Here is a 19,227-nt window from a genome sequence, read left to right as displayed (position 1 = left end):
ACTCTTTGGTTCTTTTGGTAAAGTCACGTAGGTAGACAATAAAATAAATTTACGACGTTTTCGGGCGCAGCACAAGCGTCCGTCATCACCGGATAGACGGTGTTTTTTTCTGGAAGATTTTGCTGTTTTTTCCTGGATTTTTCTATTACGCGTCGTCACTTTAAGATGTCCTTTGGTCATGTTTTTTGTTGTTGCGGTTGCACCCGAGTCAAGAGCCGCATGGCTCACAGGGCTATACCTAATGAATGAAACTGAAATGACAAAAACTGAAATCTCTTGAGACACCTAACCACTCTGCAGATGCGCACGTGAAATGGGTTCTTTAAGAATGAAGTGTGCCAATGACGAGAAAGCCTGGCGTAAGGGAAAGGTGGCGCAGGCTGGAAAACCAAAATTCATCGGCACAGTCGAGTCACCCATTGCGCTCGCTGCTGTGAAGTCTGACAATGGAGACCATATTACTGGTAGGAACCTCCTGGTTACACCAGCCCACAGGGGATTATTGTGTCCGTCCGTCGTGGATCCAAAAATGGGAGGGGTGGGGCTGGGTGGAGAGGGGACGGTGGGGCTGGGTGGGGGATGGGAGGGGTGGGGCTGGGTGGGGAGGGGCTGGTTACCCCGTAGTGCCCTTACAAAACTCAACGTTTAACCTACTCACGCCGGCTTGTGCCCGCCCTCACAGTCGGCCATATTTGCGGAATACACCACGCCGCCGTTGACTCTGGCCATTGACGGAGCAACCCAACGTTCCTACCAGCTCCCTCCGCAGGAATGTGTTATGTGTGTGGAATCTTCCCACCCCCACACTCTGCCAATGCGGGGTCTCACACATTGTGGTTTCATTTTAAACAGACAAGAATATCTTCCGTAATAGGAGTTGGTGGTGTACGTTTCTGAACGTCAACTGCATTCCAGCTTCAATTCACACACCGCCACAAAACCAAGCAAGAGGTGTTCTCAATTCCTGTCCCGAGTACTCAAGCAGAAGTCAAACCCAGCACTGGTTTTTGGGTTAGATCGCGAAAACATATAAATATGTCGTTAAACCCGCCACCACCCGACACAGCCAACTAGTAAGGGCTGTCACGTAAACAGAACGTCGCCAATTCATCACTAGTACAGCACACCGGTGTGTTGGAGAGCAAAGCCACAACATTTACAATTCGAATACGACGTTTCGTCAGCGAAGAATATCTTCGCTGAGATTGTCTAAGAACTTGCATGCGTTTCAATGCATGCATGTTAAACTTCTTTCGCACTGTACGTAGTCGACCGCGCTCATCGGAGGTGTGAGCAGTCATTGTGTAGACAACGGGACTAAGAGGGAGGTAAGCGAACGACAGACAACGCACGTTTCGCGCTGAGTCCGTGCTTCGGACATCGGGGGCCAGTTGTTGAAAAAAAGCGCTGCACTTTTGGCACAGAGTTTCGTCTCGCAAAAAAAAGTCGCTGTCGTACATAAATGCGAAACGTTTCCAAGTCCCTTCAGAACAGAAAATGAATCCCTTGATGTCATAGAACAGAATGGAAAATGAGTCGTGGCGCAATTACAGGATTATAGGAGAAACAAAAACTGTTGCAAAGAAAAAAAACACCTGTGATTTTCTTTTTTTTGCACAACGATGGATAAAGTGCAGGTGATGCGCTCATTCCTCGCACGCGTTTCATGCCGCCTGACCCCCCTCCACCCCGTCCCTGAAAACGAACACGTCTCGCGAATGATACCCAGTTACGAATGGCCACGTTGTGAAAACAAAGCTCTCAAACGAGAACTTTGCACAACGTTTGCCTCTCGCAAGAGTAGATTCCAACTCGTTGGCCACAAAGATAAAGACAAAGATCCCCCGTATAGCCTTAACAGACTGTAGGGGCAAGTGCTGTTAGCGAGCACCTATGAAGGCCGGCACGGCACACGAGGGGGTGGGTGGCCAACACCACGCCCGACCGCCTTTATCTCCCCAGTGGCGATGTTTACACACCGCACCAGGTACTCATTTAAGGCTGAGTCGACCTAGGGGAGGCCCAGGACCGGTTCAGATAATCGTCACTGGTGTTAGCCGTGAGCGGGAATCGAACCCGGGTCGCCAGGTTCATAGCTCAGCGCGCTAACCGCTACACTACCACACACAGACACACAGACACACATGCGGGTGATCTTGCTAAGTGACACGCGTAATTGCCGAGTGTCTGCCTAGGATACGGGGGGAAGGGGGGGGGAATGGGGGGGGGGGGGGCTCCATTGCGGTCGCGCTGGAAGCCGTCCTTGCAAGGGGAGCCGCATGCCTCTGCAGAACTGGGCGGCAGGGAAGCCACTAATTTTAGCGGTCGGGAGCAAAGCTGATTTGTCTTTGAGCGCCGGCCAAATCAAAGGCTTAGGCGCGCGATTATCCGTTGGGCATGGCTGGACCAGTCTGTGAGTTTTGGCTGGGCAAGCATTTCCATGGAAACCGAATCATGGTCAGGACGGGTAAAGAGAGCATAGCAGGAGAAGGCGGTGGGGGGACGGGGACTTCTACAAGCCGGACTAGCCGAAACAAAACAAAAAGTCTGTTTGTAATTCTAACAGACGGATAACGGAGAACTCCCACCCCGGCACATGCCGCCCGTGGTGGCGAGATGCTCACTCCCTCGCCCGGTACACAGGGAGGCGTGGGGTCCATCCTGACCATGACGCCTGCTGTATATTTGGAGATTTCATGCTCTCCCCGTGGTTGCGTGGATTTTCTCCGGGTCTTTCGGTTTCCCCTCCACATTTATTAACACGCCTTTAGAGCGTTTGGCTGCTATACATTTCCACGTGACAAGCCACTTCGTTGAGCTATCATTTGTGGCGTATGTTGCTTGTGATGTAGCTCAGTGGGCCTCACCTGGTCAGAGAAAATCTCGATTTAAAGCTTTCGTGACTGCAGGGATTCATCTTCTTGGTTCTTTCGGTAAAGTCACGTAGAATGGAAATAAAAAAATAATAAAATAAAACATAATAAAATAATTCTCACGACGTTTCGGCCACAACGCAAGCAGCCGTCCTCATGTGGAGAACATGTCTGTCGTGGAGACAGTGTCTCTGGAGACAGTGTCTCCACGACAGACGGCTACTTGCGTTGTGGCCGAAACGTCGTGAGAATTATTTTATAATGTTTTATTTTATTGTTTTATTATTTCCATTCTACGTGACTTTACCGAAAGAACCAAGAAGAAGAGAAAACCTATTTAATAGTTCAGCTTAATATATCTTAACACCCGTTTTATTGCCAGAAAGGGTTAAACCTATTCTTATTTTTTTTATACAGTCTAATGTATGTTGTACTTCTTTCGCACCGTACGTAGCCAACCGTGCTAATCGGAGGTGCAAAAGTTGAGGCTCGGAGCGAGGCCCAAGTGGCGATTGGAAGGGCCCCAGTTGGCCGGCCTCGTCACGACCAGCTGCGCCACATCGAGTCGGCCACGGGCCTCTCTGCTCCGTGGCACGGACTGCTGCTGCTGCTGCCGCTGCCGTTGTGAGTGACCGACTGTGGTGGAGGGCACGATGACGCCGTGCCAGTCACGTGCTGCTGTACTCGTTGGGAAGTCAAAGCTGCATCCGTTGGGTAGAGTGCGAGCACATTGGCATGGAGGAAAATCAGTCGGCTGCTCATTTGCCGGCCCGCCTGCCCACATGCGCACCGGCCGGGTGGCTCGGCGGTGAAGCGAGCGCCTCGCAGTCAGAAGGTTGTCAGTTCAACTCCCTCGTTGGGAGATGACTCAGCCCATCGTCCCTCCAAGGGCCGATAAAATATGTACCGCGTTGTGAGAAAGGCAAGAGCGGTTGTCCTACTGGCTGTGAACGTACGCGCGAGAAATCACTCGGGACTGTTTGGACATCTGAAGCGCGTTTAGTCGACGCAGTGCTGGACCGGGAGGGTGGGGAGGGTGCGAGTCTCGTGGGGGGCTATGTTTGAGTATTCTTCACACCGGTCAGCGCCGATCGGTGAAGGCGGCGAGAGCGTCCCCGGGGGGTGGGGGGGGGGTACACGGCGCTCCAGGGACAAACTCACCCGGGCAGTAGCCCCCGCCGCACGCGACCACTCGCCCAGCCGCCGCCTACCAAACTCCCGGCGATAATCGCCCTCTGCTCTGGCGGCTATCGGAGTGGTGCCACCCTGTTCAGGGGGATTAAACGAAACGGCGGCGACGGCGGCCACCTGAGCGAGCTTGCGACCTCACCCCCCCTCCACCCCCCGCGCGCTCCCTCGCGGTCGCTCCTCTGCCCCACGCCCGGATCAGGGAGCCAGACGGTGGCTCAGCGCCGCGTCTGGCGCAGCTGGCGGGTGTGCAGGCGGTGCAACTGCGCCCGCGGGCCAGATGAGGCTCAGGTGAAGTGCCGGTGGTTGGGGAGGGGGGTGTAAAATTGGACGAGGGAGGGCATATTTTGATGCTTTGTACAATGGCCCACTCCAGCCACTCGCTACACCGCATGGAACCCATAGACTTACAGAGGGACAAAAACTCACGTAGAGACCCACGCGCTCACTGAAAGTGGCACAGGCTTACATCGAGATCAGGAGATGCAAGTAGATAGACTCACGCGGGGTCCCACAGATGCACACGGAGATGAGAAGGGAGAGGTGGGAGAATGAATGGAGGGGAGTACAACGAGATGAGAGGGGAAAGGTAGTTGAGTGCGTGGGGGGGTACAGCGAGTTGAGAGGGGAGATGTAGGTGAGTGCGTAGGGGGGTGTACAGCGAGTTGAGAGGGGAGATGTAGATGAGTGCGTGGGAGGTAGTACAGCGAGTTGAGAGGGGAGAGGTAGGTGAGTGCGTAGGGGGGGTGTAGCGAGACGAGAGGGGAGAGGTAGGCATGGGTGAGTCCACGAGGGGTATGACGACGAGTGCGGTGAGCGCGATGTTGAAGCCGATCTGGGTCTGGATTCGGAGGCGGCTTGCAGGGACGTGAGGAATGCGCGAGGTCTGGGCCCAGCCCACCGCCGTCGTCGGCACGAGCAACGCGCGCGCAGATGCGGCTATGAATCTGGTGTCAGCACCGCCAACGCGATAATTACTACTCTTTGGTTCTTTCGGTAAAGTCACGTAAAAGATAAAATATTAAATTAAATAATAGCATACGACGTTTCGATTGCAACACAAGCAATCATCATCAGGTATAATGAAATAGCAACAAAAAGTCTAACCAGAAAACTATAGACAGACATATAAGCAGACAGATATCACCAAGATACACAGAGAGAGAGTAACACAGGCACAGAGAGGGAGATCGTCTCTGTGGCGAGGCCTTAAATAGACAATCGAAACGTCGTATGTTATTATAAATTTTTGTTATTTAATTTATTATTTTATCTTTATACGTGACTTTACCGAAAGAACCAAAGAGTAATTCCTGCAGTCACGAAAGCTCCAAATTCAAGAGCGATAATTATTATCAACGCAACGTCATTGGCAACCGCGCATTCGCCTGTGCGGTCCGAGGGTTGAGATCAGAGGTTGACAGAGGTCCTGAGCCCAGCAACAAGTCAGCGCGCACGCGTTCTGTGCGCGCGCGCGCGTGCGTGTGTGTCATTGTTATGGCTACAGGGGAAAGCGTATAAGTAAAACCAACAAACATCCGGAAATTCTTACTCATCATGGGCTTTAAACAACAACAAAAAAGAGACAAACCTCACACGCAGCACGTAGGAAGAATATTTGTGAATGTGTGCAGGTTCGGTCAACGGCGGTGGTGTCACGACACGTGGGGGGCTCGTCACGTTCGTGGTTCTTTCGTTAAAGTCACGTAGATAGAAAACACAAATAAAAAATTAAAAGCAAAAAAAAAACCCCACGACGTTTCGATCGCAACGCAAGCGCCGGTGATGCGCGCCCCATCCCGACATAGACCCCCCGCAGGTTAAGCAGGGGGCTGAGCCTGTTCAGTGATGGGATGGGTGGCTGCCCCGACCAACACCACCACCACCACCCTTCATCAAACAGGTGCGGTCGGAGTTCGCACTCCTCCCTTGAAGCCGCTCCTCCGGCTCGCTCCAACGCCCTTCCACGTAGGGACGCAGAAACGCGGCTGATCGATATCAAGCTATCAATTCCGGTAAAGTCATATTTCCGGTAAAGTCACGTGACTTTACCGAAAGTACCAAGAAGATGAATCCCTGCAGTCACGAAAGCTTTAAATCTATCAATTCCGGTTCAGTGATTCTGCACTTGCTCTATCACTATAGCACTATACTGCCTTCAACTTTTATGAACGACTGGGTGTTTAAGGTTAGCGAGCTGTCGTATTATCTGGCAGTATAACAAATGAAAAAGTACAAAAACTTTACTGTGCGAGTAAAGTTTTTGTGTTTTAATATTTGTGTTTTTGTTGTTGTTGTAAATGTAGGGCCCTTTTATAACAACATACAGTGAGGGAAAAAGTATTTGATCTCCTGCTGATTGTGTACGTTTGCCCACTGACAAAGAAATGATCAGTCTATGATTTTACTGGTAGGTTTATTTGAACAGTGAGAGACAGAATAACAACAAAAAATCCAGAAAAACGCATGTCAAAAATGTTATAAATTGATTTGCATTTTAATGAGGGAAACAAGTATTTGACCCCCTCTCAATCAGAAAGATTTCTGGCTCCCAGGTGTCTTTTATACAGGTAACAAGCTGTATAAAAGAAATCGGCGACGCGGTGAGATCGCATCCATCGTTCAGCATTTCATAGACAGTAGGGGCAAGAGCTGTTAGCGAGTGGCAACGTACGAAGGCCGGAACGGCACACGAGGTGGTGGGTGGCCAGCAAACCACGCGCCCGACCGCCTTTGTCTCCCCAGCGGCGACGTTCACGCCATCCGCACCAGGAACTCGTTCGAGGCCGAGTCCGACCCCAGGCGAGGCCTGCGACCGGTTCACGGTTCAGATAAATCGCCACTGGGCGTCGAGCGCAGCGTGCGTCGCCGCCACATCGCCAGCGCGCGTTGGACGCCAAATCTCGACCGCGCGTCGCTTTCTGCGGCCCTCAGTCTCGCTTTGTTCCCACGGCGGCCGCGGTCAGGCCGAGCGCACGGCCGGCACCAAGCAGACGCGCGCGCCCCCCTTTCTCGAGCCTCTCCGCCACGTACAGCGGCGAATGAGGAAGTAGCAGCAGAGGGCTACACTGTAACCGGCGTGGATTGTTGTCTTCTTCTTCGTCGTCTTCGTCGTCTTCTTCTTATCGGGTTCATCGGGCCTCCTATTCGTAGGAGGGGGGGGGGGGGGTCACGGTCAAGAAGACGACGTGGCCATTTCGGAACCCTCACAGCGCAGGAGCGAGTCATCTCCCCCCCCACCCCCATCGCCTGCCCCCCACTGTGTGAAACGGATGGCCTGCGGAAGGCGATGTCACAGAACTGCTTCCGAGACTCCGTTCGAGTGACCTCGTATCCGCGCTCGGGGGGTGGAGAGGGGGGGCCGCACTTTCTCGCACGCTTCCCCGACATCGATAACGTGAATACACCACGTTTCTTTTACCATTGGAACCTCATTTGCCAGTAAAAAAATATGATAATTGGTAAAAAAAATTAGCATATTTTTTTACTGGCAAATGAGGTTCCAATGGTGTAAATTCTTACCCCGAGCTCTCATACTCTGATGGTGCATTGTCTTTGAGTTGTGCGCCTTTTGGTGTCATCTGGTCCAACACCATGTGAGACTAGGCTCTAAGGAAAGCTGTCTCGGGTGTGGACCAATCAACTTCAAGGACAGTGCATACATTATCAGAGTTATGTTTTTTTGTTTGCATTATGACTGCAGGTATTGTGGTCTATGTAAACATGACTCCTTGTAAAAAAAGGTGTCAGTTTTGTTGCCAGATAGAAGGGTAAAAAAAAAAACAATTATCATACGTTTCTTCTACCCAACCAGGAATGGTTTGCCAAGTTCTACGATGGCGGGTCGACTGGACTGAGAGCGACAACTCGCCACTACACTTCGAGAACGCCGCTCAATGACCGGCGACTGAAACTCGGACCGCACACCCTGGGGGCCCAGTCGACGCCACTGGCCACTTCGGTACAGCGCAAAAGTGAAGCCTTCAACACAGCTGATAACCACCAGAGCATGCAGTGTAGCCCTGCCTGGCCGCGTGAAACGTTCATGCCAAAGTGCATTCGTCGTGCAGGAATGCAATTCAGTGCAGCAGATGGGGGGTGGGGGGTGGACGTTCCGAACAAGGCGAGAGCCCGATGCAGATAACAGTCGTCAGAAATGTCCGCATTCCTGTTCTATCCATTCGTGTAATGATCGTGACCTTTAAAATGACCTTTGAAGCGACCCTTGAAATGCACAGAACGACCACGGTCGGGGGGCTCCGAGTCTCCCATCGTGCAACGTAGCCCCGCGCACGATGGATTATAACGCACGCGCCGCACCAACCCCAACATCCATTCGCGCTACGCCCCTGCGGATTAGATCTACCGGTGGCTTCTGGGAATTGCGGGCGAGGTGTGGACTTTTTTTTCTCAGGGGGAGACGTGGGCGAGTGTTGTGGCGGGGGTGTGTAAGCGTTGTTGTTCGTAAAGACCCGGGCGTGGGAGGAGGGGTATTTGGGCGTGGTGTGCGTGGGTGTTGAATGAGGTGGTGGTGGTGGTGGGTGGTGCGGGCAGGGGTGTTGTGGTTGAGGGCGAGGTGGCACACGGTGGGATGAAGAAGAATGAAGTGAAGGGGTGCGGTTGCCGTGTACGGGGAGTGGTGGTTGGGGCTTTTCACTCTTTATTTATTTTGCCAGGTGAGGCCCATTGAACTGTGTCGCTTTTTTTCAGAAGCGACCTGGCCACAAACGATCGCTCAACGATGTGGCTCATCGCGCGGAAATGTATCGCGGCCGAATACTCCAAGCGCACGCAACGTTGATGCTGAATGTGGGTGGTGGAGGGGGGGGAGCGGAGGACCCGGAGAAAAAAATACACGCGATCACGGGGACAGAGAGACACGCAAACCCCAAATATACAGCAGCAGGTGTCAGCGTCGGGGTCGGACCCACGACCTCCTGTACACCAGGCGAGGGAGTTAACATCTCCTAGCCACCGTGATGATGGTAAGAGAGAGACACGCAAACTCCAAATATACAGCAGCAGGCGTCAGCGTCGGGGTCGGACCCACGACCTCCTGTACACCAGGCGAGGGAGTTAACATCTCCTAGCCACCGTGATGATGATGAGAAAAGAGAGACACGCAAACTCCAAATATACAGCAGCAGGCGTCAGCGTCGGGGTCGGACCCACGACCTCCTGTGCACCAGGCGAGGGAGTTAACATCTCCTAGCCACCGTGATGATGATGAGAAAAGAGAGACACGCAAACTCCAAATATACAGCAGCAGGCGTCAGCGTCTGGGTCGAATCCACGACCTCCTGTACACCAGGCGAGGGAGTTAACATCTCATAGCCACCGTGATGATGGCAAGAGAGAGACACACAAACTCCAAATATACAGCAGCAGGCGTCAGCGTCGGGGTCGAACCCACGACCTCCTGTGCACCAGTCGACATCTCGCCACCGAGGGTTTGGCCTCCACGAAGACGCTGTCGTTGTCTAAGCCGGGAGAGGGAGTGCATAGCAGGGCCGCGCAGGGATTCCAGTTAACTGCCTACCCTGCAGCGAATGTACAATTGAACACGTTCACATTCTATTTGCTTCATTGCCACACTTTTTTTTTATTTTGTCATCTTGGTGAGACCAAAGTCACTTTTGCAAATGAGCCTCATCCTCACCTCTCGAGTTCTCAGCCAGTTAAAGAAAATGAACTTGGCTTGAAGATCTGGCATCGAAAAACTGAACCCACCTTAGGCGCTGCATAACTTTACAACGGAGACGCAATGAGAATCACTGCAGTAACACCACCGGTGCAGGACAGAAGGAAGGGAGGGAGGGAGGGGAGGAAGGTCAACGATTAGACGGGAGGATGCGGTGGAACGAGATGTACGAACGATGGATGTGACTCGAGAAGAGGTACGGAGTATGTATGTTAAACATATTTCGCACCGTACGTAGCCAGCAGTGCTAAACAAACTAAAGACATAGAGCAGTTCTCAACAAACCCCGTTTTTAATCCAGATTTTAAAGTGCGTAGCTCCAGTGGATCCATAATATCGGAAGGAAGAGCGTTCCAGACGGCCGCACAAGTGTGATGCAGTCATCGTCTTTGTTCGATGGCTGGAGTAGAAGCACGCGGAGAAAAAAAAACATTGATGAGTCGACCCCAATGCAATGGTGGGACATCTGGCTTCAAAGAAGTTGTTCCTGAATCAAACGCTGAACCCAACAACTTCCAGAAGCGTTTCCAGCCATGCTGCTGTTGTGCGGGAATTCTCGTTACCGTCATCCTTTCCCCCATCTCCTCCTGTCACTCGCTGCCCCCTGCTCAATGCTACACTCTCACACGTGGTGTAGGCCTTGCCGAGGTGCATCCGTTTATCAGGTTGAATTCCACTTCAAGACGTTACCTTCATTGTCCCATAACTCGCAACGCTCGAGGCTATTAAGAGTGTTCTAGAGGAACTCCATCAGTAGTGTTTCACAAGCGCAAATCATTGAAAAAAAACCTACACCACACTGCCTGATAGCAGACATATCCGATGAGCGCGGTTGTGAAAGAAGGCCCAACACACATACAGACCGACAAATGTAGGCCGTGAAAACGGACCATCGCCCCAACTGTCAATCTTGAGTTTATTTTTGCCACGAGCATTGTTCATAATGAGTGTGGCGAGCTTTGTTTGATTTCGCTGAAGAATGTACAACGGTGGCTTTAGCGCAAGCTCAGGCGCAACACAGAACACGATTTTACACTGGCATTGTGCTCTCTGCAGCGAATTCATTCATGAATCCGTCCGTTCGTTGTGAAGACATTCCACCAAGTGGCGTGGCTATTGAGTGTTTGTAAAGGGTGGGGCCTGGGGGGGGGGGGGGCCTTGCACCGTGGACAGGATGGGGGGCCCAGGTGCCAGGTTGGGGGGGGGAGTGGGATGACACAGAGGGGCCTCATTTCATTCCTTGCAGCGGGGGGCTCACATGTCAACCATCGATTGCACCAAAACATTATTATCGTTGTCACGATCCACGAGCTGAACAGAGACGAGCAGCTGAGCCATTTTTTTTTCAAATAAATTAGTAAATACATTTATTCACCGCCCTCGCCCACAGCCCCCACCTCCCTCCTCAAATATTCCATGACACTGCACCGGGTCGCGGGCACATGACTCTCCAGCTCAGTTGTGATGACTATCAAAATGCCTCGCGGGCACATCGGCGGTGGTGCGTGGCAATAGCGGCGTGAAAGCCCCATGCGAGTGATGGACTCGATGACTCCCCCGTCCATCGACACACCTGCTGGAACCTCCGGCCACACCCAGGCATGTTAAGAAAAAAAAAACGCGAGGCTCCAGTTCGTGCGCTACGACGAAGAGTCATTGCCAATAAACGTCGCCTATGAAATGTTTTTTGTGCCTTTCAGCACAACGGTGTTTACATACCGCGCCAGGTACAGGTATTGGTGCGGTGTGTAAACATCGACTGCGTGAAAGAGTCGTCTGCTGGGTGTGGTTCTGGCCACAACACCGGCCTTCATAGGTGTGCTCGCTAACAGCCCCTTGCCCCAAGAGCCCGTGGAAGGCTCTACCGGGAGGTGGGGGTCGTTTGTCGTGCGGGCCGTGAAAGATGCACGCACGATGGGCAACAGCCGCATTAATTTTCATTCGTTAAAACAACAAAATTCGACGCCGTAAGGAATGCGATACTGCAATTCAATTTCATGCATGAAACAAAGTTCGTGCTACAACAGGAGACAAAGAGAACCCCCCTCCGCCCACACACACACACACCTCTCGTGTAGCCCACACATGCTGCTGGGTGGTGTAAGTGATTGTCGCGAGCAGAACATGTGGTGCCCAACGTGGCGTACGAATGAGTGGGTAGCCAGCAACCACGGCCGGCCGGTCGCATTCGTCTCCGCAGTGGCGATGTTTACACAGCACACCAGTGACTCGTTTGAGGCTGAGTCGAACTGGGGAAGGGGCCAATGACCGGTTTAGAGAATCGTCACTGGTCTTGGCCGTGAGCGGGAATCGAATTTGGTTCGACGGGTTCGTAGTGCGGTGCGCTAACCTGCTACACGACCGCTCCCCACGTTACGACCACACTGAGACACGATCAAGTCCCTCTTTGTAGGGGACATTTTGCGGGTGAATGTAGCGGCCTCTGGTGGCTGCAGGGGGGGAGGGGGGTCACAATGAATATCTGACTCCGAGCGTGCGAATCGGAAAACGTAAAATATTGCGCAATAATTGACGTATGAAATTGTGAGGTCATCGCATCTACGATAATTTATCGAAACGTCCGCTACGAACTCTGATGACCTGCGTTCTAAAATGTGTTTGCGAAGAGAATATCCCAGGTTAGGCGAGACAGACTGCTAATGGGATCTTCACGCTAACCCCAGGATCAAAGGCACTAATTGTAATCATTATGTAAGCGTAGGTGTACGTCATGCTCACAGAATCTCTCATGTGCCAGTGTACCATTGGCAATGTTTTCCTTTCGTAGAAAATAAAAAAAGTATAACTGAAAACATAGAAACTTCTAGAAATTATCCGGAAAGGGGCACAAACGATGCGGATCCAGTCCAACGACTCAGAGGTCAGAGCACTAAGCTAGCACTTCTAGGACCCTGGGCTTATATATAGATGCATGTTGAACTTCTGATGCACCGTACGTAGCCAACCATGCTAATGGGAGGTGCGAGGGAAGGACAACAAGCACACCAGAAAAAAAAACTGTTTTAAATAATTCTAGATTTGAATTTTTCATGACTGCAAAGATCCATACTCTTTGTTTTATTTTAACCGAAAAAACTAAAGAGTATGTTTTAAATTAATTCGTTCTTCAAATAGTTGGCGTCAGTCTCAACCTGTGGTCACCCATGATTGTACAAAAAACCCCGTTACAATCAAATTCTGTTCTGCACTTAGAAAATTTGGCCAAAACTCCCGCCTCGGACGTACACATCTGGAGTCATCTGTTGTGTGCGTCATCGTCACTGGAGGGAGTTCCAAGCAGATGGTACCTCCGATTAGCACCGTTAGCTACGTACGGTGCGAAAGAAGGTCTACATATGTGCATAATGGGAGTCCTGGTAAGGCTACATTTGGCAGTAGACCGGCCTTTGGCTGTCCTGTACTCGACGAGATATGTTACATATTCTTGTTTCTTTCGGTAAAGTCACGTAGAAGGAAAATAATATATTTTTATAATTTTATGATTTCCCTTCTACGTGACTTTACCGAAAGAACCAAGAATATGAATCCCTGCAGTCATGAAAGCTTTAAATCAAAATTTAGATATGTTACGTCGATACGAATGTTCATGCCCGCGTATATGTATCGAACTTCTTTAGCGCCGTACGTAGCCAACCGTGCGAATCGGCTTGACTATCATGCTACGATTCTGACTGTCTGGTGTGGCGGATTGGGAGAGTGCCGCTTGTGATATCCGAGCCGTGGCAGGGGGGCGGGAGGGGGTAGATTTCCGTCCGTCTCGTGAAGTGACGGCAGAAAGCACGACCGGTATAAAGCTGGCAGGAGCAAGACAGGGAAAAGAAGAGACCACATAGACAATAGACATCAAACACACACACGGCTGACTTGAAAGGCCTCACGAGCTCGAAAATCGTTTGAAAGTCGGTGTCTCACCTGGCGCAAAGGTCCAATATTTGTATTAGCTGCCCAACCAACCCCCCACCCCCCGGTGATCTCATTGCCCGCACCAAATAAATAGCCCCGGAGGGTCGTCTTGGCTTACACTCGAACACGGCACGAACACAATAAACAGAAACTACCGCGCGACTCTTCTAGAGTTACTGTTTAATCTAAAAATTATATCCGTGTATTAATGATATGCAACGACAATAACAACAAAACAACCCCCCCCCTCTCTCCCCAAGCAGGTGTCAGTAAGGTGATGCTGAGCCAATCTTGCCTTGGTGTAGTGTGCGCCGACCTCATCGTCACACGAAGCCTGCGCCGCTCCGTGCGACATTGACGCAGCCACAATGCCACCGTCTCCAATGTTACTCGCTTCGTTGCGGCCCAATATTTTCTTTAACCCTCCTCCCCCCACCACCCCCTCCCCCGTTTGCTTTTGAATTAAAGCTGCAGTTTTACACCGTGACTCTTTCACACCTCTGCCGCAGTGAAAAGTGGCGATGATCCCACGCTTGGTTGGCTTACACTGAGAGACAGGTGGGCTGGAGGCACTTGAGCCATGGGAACACATCCAAATTTGAGACTTATTGGAATTCATCCAGCAGTGGATAAGGCCATAGACGACGATGAGGATGATGAGCGTGGAGGGACATTAAAGTGAGAAACGGGAAGATAGAGACTGAGATCAGAGAACAAATCCTAAAAATCTAAAGACACAGTATCCTTTTCGTTTTAAAGCTTTCGTGGCTGCAGGGAATCATAATCTTGGTTTTTTCGGTAAAGTCGCGTAGGAGGGAAATAGTAAAATAATAAATTAAACATAATAAAAATTCTTCACCTGTGGACGGCTGCTTGCATTGTGGCCGAAACGTCGTGAGAATTTTTATTAGGTTTTATTTTATTATTTTATTATTTCCCTTCTACGTGCCTTTACCGAAAGAACCAAGAATATGACGTTGTTCCTCTCGCAGGAGTGAATAGGCCACAGGCGGTGATGATGCATGGAGGGATGTACGCTTGTCGTTACACCGAGAAACGGCAAGAGGAAGGGCATGTAGGTGAAGCATTCTTATCGAGTGTGAACAAGCATTGGCCGACACGCTGAAGGGCGGACACGCATACATAACTCTGCGTTATCTTCTCGACCATTTACTTGATGTGTAATGATCCTCTGTTGAGTGACAGAGTTTCAGAAGGGACGCAGCCGTCAGTTACTCAAGTCGGATGCTGGTGGATAATAAAACAACTGATTTACCCAGGAACACTGCATGAAGTGTACCATGGGTCTTGAATTGTGAGTTGTCGTCATCATGATCGTCAAGGCTCTCAATGGTTTCGCCCCACAATGTTTGCAAGAACTGATCTATTATTTACAATCCAACGTGCTTCCTGAGATCTTTGGATCGTTAATTGGCCGAAAATATCTTCATATGTAGAGGACCGTAGAGCCTGCGTCATTGTTGTCGCCGCATTACCGCGTGACCGTGATGAATGTAGTGCGGTCACGTGACGCATTTTCAAAATTAATAGAACTCTTGGAAAGCAATCGCTTAAATATATATCTCTTAAAATATCTAGGCTTTCAGGCGGCAGAAAGCAAGCCGATACTTGACATTCAATTGTAACTGTTACAGGGGGCCCACCTTTATCCCCTAGGCAGGATAAAACTGTGATGAAACTTCTAATAGTTACATCACCAGAGCTCCTGTGGCCCTCACTTGCACGTGGCCTTTGCCGATGTCAGCTACGAATGCGATAAACAATGTACCTGTGTTTACACCATTGGAACCTCATTTGACAGTAAAAAATATGATAATTGGTTTATTACCCTTCTATCTGGCAACAAAACTGACACCTGTGAGACTAGGCTCTAAGGAAAGCTGTCTCGGGTGTGGACCAATCAACTTCAAGGACAGTGCATATATTATCAGAGTTATGTTTTTTGTTTGCATTATGGCTGCAGGCATTGTGGTCTATGCAAACATGACTCCTTGTAAAAAGGTGTCAATTTTGTTGCCAGATAGAAGGGTAAAAAACCAATTATCTCTACCCGTGTCTGTTTACGTTTTCAAAATCAGGACGTTCCGCATTACGTTGGGGGGGGGGGGGGGGTGTGGACGATGCATCTATTCACACGTGTAAGATTAATGCTTTTTTGTTTCCATATGTGACCATCTTGTACGTACTGTGGTGGGTTCAACACATGGCCTCGTCGGGCTCTCGAGGCGTTACCATCTGGGGAGGCAAAGGCGACTGACTCGGCAAGGTACTGGCCACACCACCCTCTCATACGCAGTTCTGACATTAATAGATTATCGCCCACAGCCGTTGCGTCAAAAGCCTGACAAGACTACACGGGAGATCTTTGTCTGATGTCTGTGTGTAGATGATTGGTCTCAGCGGTGTCAAGATCGACCTCTGTGGAGGCGGAGGAGGAGGCTCGTGGAGGACGCTACTGGGCAGTTGGAAGCATTCGCCCTCCAATGAAAAAGCAGGGCAAGAGGATCGACGCTCACAACAACGAGCGGAGCGCCGGGCGGCAAAGCTCAGCGAGGGGGGGGGGGGGGAGGAACAGGTGGTGCATCTGCCGGCCCATGACAGTGAACTCATAACACCTGGATCTAACCTGTCACCTACAGCCGAGCATTCGGCACTTCACGTGAAAGCCTCAACAAGTGCACCTAGCCTGGTACGAGCGCCGTGGTGATGTCACGGCTCCTATGTAGCGAATGACGGTTGCTATTTTGTGTGTGAGCACAGCGGTTAGCGCTCACGGGCCAACACCGGTGACGATTATCTGAACCGGTCCTGGGCCTCCCCTAGGCCGACTCAGCTTCAAGCGAGTACCTGGTGCAGTGCGTAAACATCGCCACTGGGGAGACAGTGGCCAGAACGGCACACGAGGGGGTGGGTGGTGGCCAGCACCCACCCCCTCGTGTGCCCTTCCGGCCTTCATTAGGTGCCCCTTAACAGCACTTGTCCCAAAAGTTATTATCGTTACACCATTGGAACCTCATTTGCCAATTAAAAAATATGATGATTGTTTTTTTACCCTTTTATCTGGCAACAAAACTGACACCTTTTTTTACAAGGAGTCATGTTTGCTGCGCCTTTTGTTGTCATCTGGTCCAACCCATGTGAGACTAGGCTCTAAGGAAAGCTGTCTCGGGTGTGGACAAATCAACTTCAAGGACAGTGTATACATTATCAGAGTTATGTTTTTTGTTTGCATTATGACTGCAGGTATTGTGGTCTATGCAAACACTGACTCCTTGTAAAAAAAAGGTGTCAGTTTTGTTGCCAGATAAAAGGGTAAAAAACCAATTATCATTTATTATCTTTGTCTGGTATATGGGCGCACGTTTTCACTAGATGCTCGCCAACGGCACTTGCCCCAGCAGCCGTTGTGAGCTACACGGGGCATCTTCTTCTTTGTGCAATCCCCCCCACCCCCACCTCGGTGTCGACATTGCCGCACAATGCACACGCGGAGACGTCATTGTTTGGTTTCCACGGAGACGGCGCCATCACAACAGACCGCGTGGAATCTACCCATCACCCTGCGAAAATTTCCTCTTTTTGTTGTTGTTGTTGTTGTTGCAATCAACCATTTGCAACCTGCGTCGAGACAGAGACGGAGAGCAACTTCTCCTTGCGGCACGGCCGATGTCGATGCCAGAGCAACGAAGCTGCAATTTCACATGGACGTGGGGTCAAGTCCAGCGGAGTTGCGTCGACGTGATGTCTTCTTCGTGTTTGCGGATCGGGGCATTGCGTCGGTGTACGTTGTACGGTCTGTTCTGGATGACCACAGTCGCATACTGGATAATTTTTTTAAAATTTATTTTCCATTCGTGCGTAAGGTATCCCGCATCTGCTGCCACGACGGTTTGTGCAGTGGATGCGGTTTAGGGTGAATCGTGATCTTCGTGGAAGATCAAACCGAGGGGATATTCTGCGTTGGTTCTTTCACAAGGCGTTGTGTGTGTGAGTCACTAAGAGATAGCGAGCGAGAGGGGAACGGAATAAAAACAAACTTTCTGGGTGTCGTGTTTAACATCATCTCCCTTGAATAAATACATTTTTACCTGACCGCGCTGCATATGGAGCGGTCGTAATGCACTTTTGTATGGAAAGAAAAAAACCCTCCGTTTGCGTGTCCTTGAGAGACATTGCCCATTGAGAATTTTTTGTCGTAAAAATAAACACGAGTTAAAGCTGCTGCTGGTGGTGATGGTGGGGCGACGAGGAGGAGGGGAGGGGCAGGCCCGAGGCTATGGGGGGGGAGGCAGACGCTTCGGTGAGAGGACAAAGCACGATAGGTCATTCTACATTATGTATTGATGTGTCTCTGTGTGTGTGTGTCTTCCCAGTCATTCTCACACCCATCCACCCACTCGCTCATTCTTACACCCGCCAACTCAATCATTCTTTCCACTGACCAACTCACTCATTATCACCCACCCACTCACGCATTCTTACACCCACCAATTCACTCCTTACACTCAGTAACTCGCTCATTCTTCCATCTCAATAATTCTTCTCCCCACGAACTCACTCAATCGTCTACCCACCAACTCATTCATTCCTCTATCCACCAACTCACTCATTCTTTTACTCACCAACTTACTCATTCTTCTACCCACCAACTCACTTAGTATTCTACTCACCAACTCATTCATTCCTCTACCCACCAACTCACTCCTTCTACCCACCAACTTTCTCGTTCTTCTCCCCACCAACTCATTCTTCTACCCACCGACTCACTCATTCCTCTACCCACCAATTCACTCATTTTTCTACCCACCAACTTTCTCATTCTTCTCCCCACCAACTCATTCTTCTATCCACCAACTCACTCAGTATTCTACCCACCAACTTACTCAATCGTCTACCCACCAACTCACTCAATCTTCTACCTACCAACCCACTAATTATTATACCCATCAACTCACGTATTATTCCACCCACTAACCCACTCACTCGTCTACTTATCAACTCACTCAATATTCTACCCACCAACTCACTCATACTTCCACCCACCAACTCACTCATTCTTCCACCCACCAACTCACTCATTCTTCCACCCACAAGCTCCCTAATTATTCCACCCACCGACTCACTAATTCTTCCACGGCTTGATGAAGTGCTCCCCACATTGTGTCGTTTGTGGGGGTTGTTGGCTATGCTTCACCACATGAGTTAGTACGTGTTGGTTATAACTGTGGAGGGATGGGTGGGCAGGAGTGGTTCAGATATTACTGGTCACTGATCTTATCTCTGGCTGGGTAGTCGAACTCAGGTCGCCGGGTTCATACTGCAGTGTGCTAACCACAGCGACACCACTTCCCCGTAGCCAGTTGTGGGCAACCAAGACAACAAGAAGAGATTTTTTTTCGCATTCGGTAAAAAAACCCCTAAAAATGTCTAAATTTGCAATGCAACGTGAAAACGAGACGGTGGTTTTGCATAAAATAAATAACGTGGACTCCCATGGTGAACTGGATTTCCATGGTCAAA

Source organism: Lethenteron reissneri, chromosome 7 (assembly GCF_015708825.2).
Source record: "Lethenteron reissneri isolate LAM-NWPU_2019-01 chromosome 7, ASM1570882v1, whole genome shotgun sequence".
Lineage (NCBI taxonomy): Eukaryota > Metazoa > Chordata > Hyperoartia > Petromyzontiformes > Petromyzontidae > Lethenteron > Lethenteron reissneri.
Note: the sequence above shows the minus strand (reverse complement) of the source record.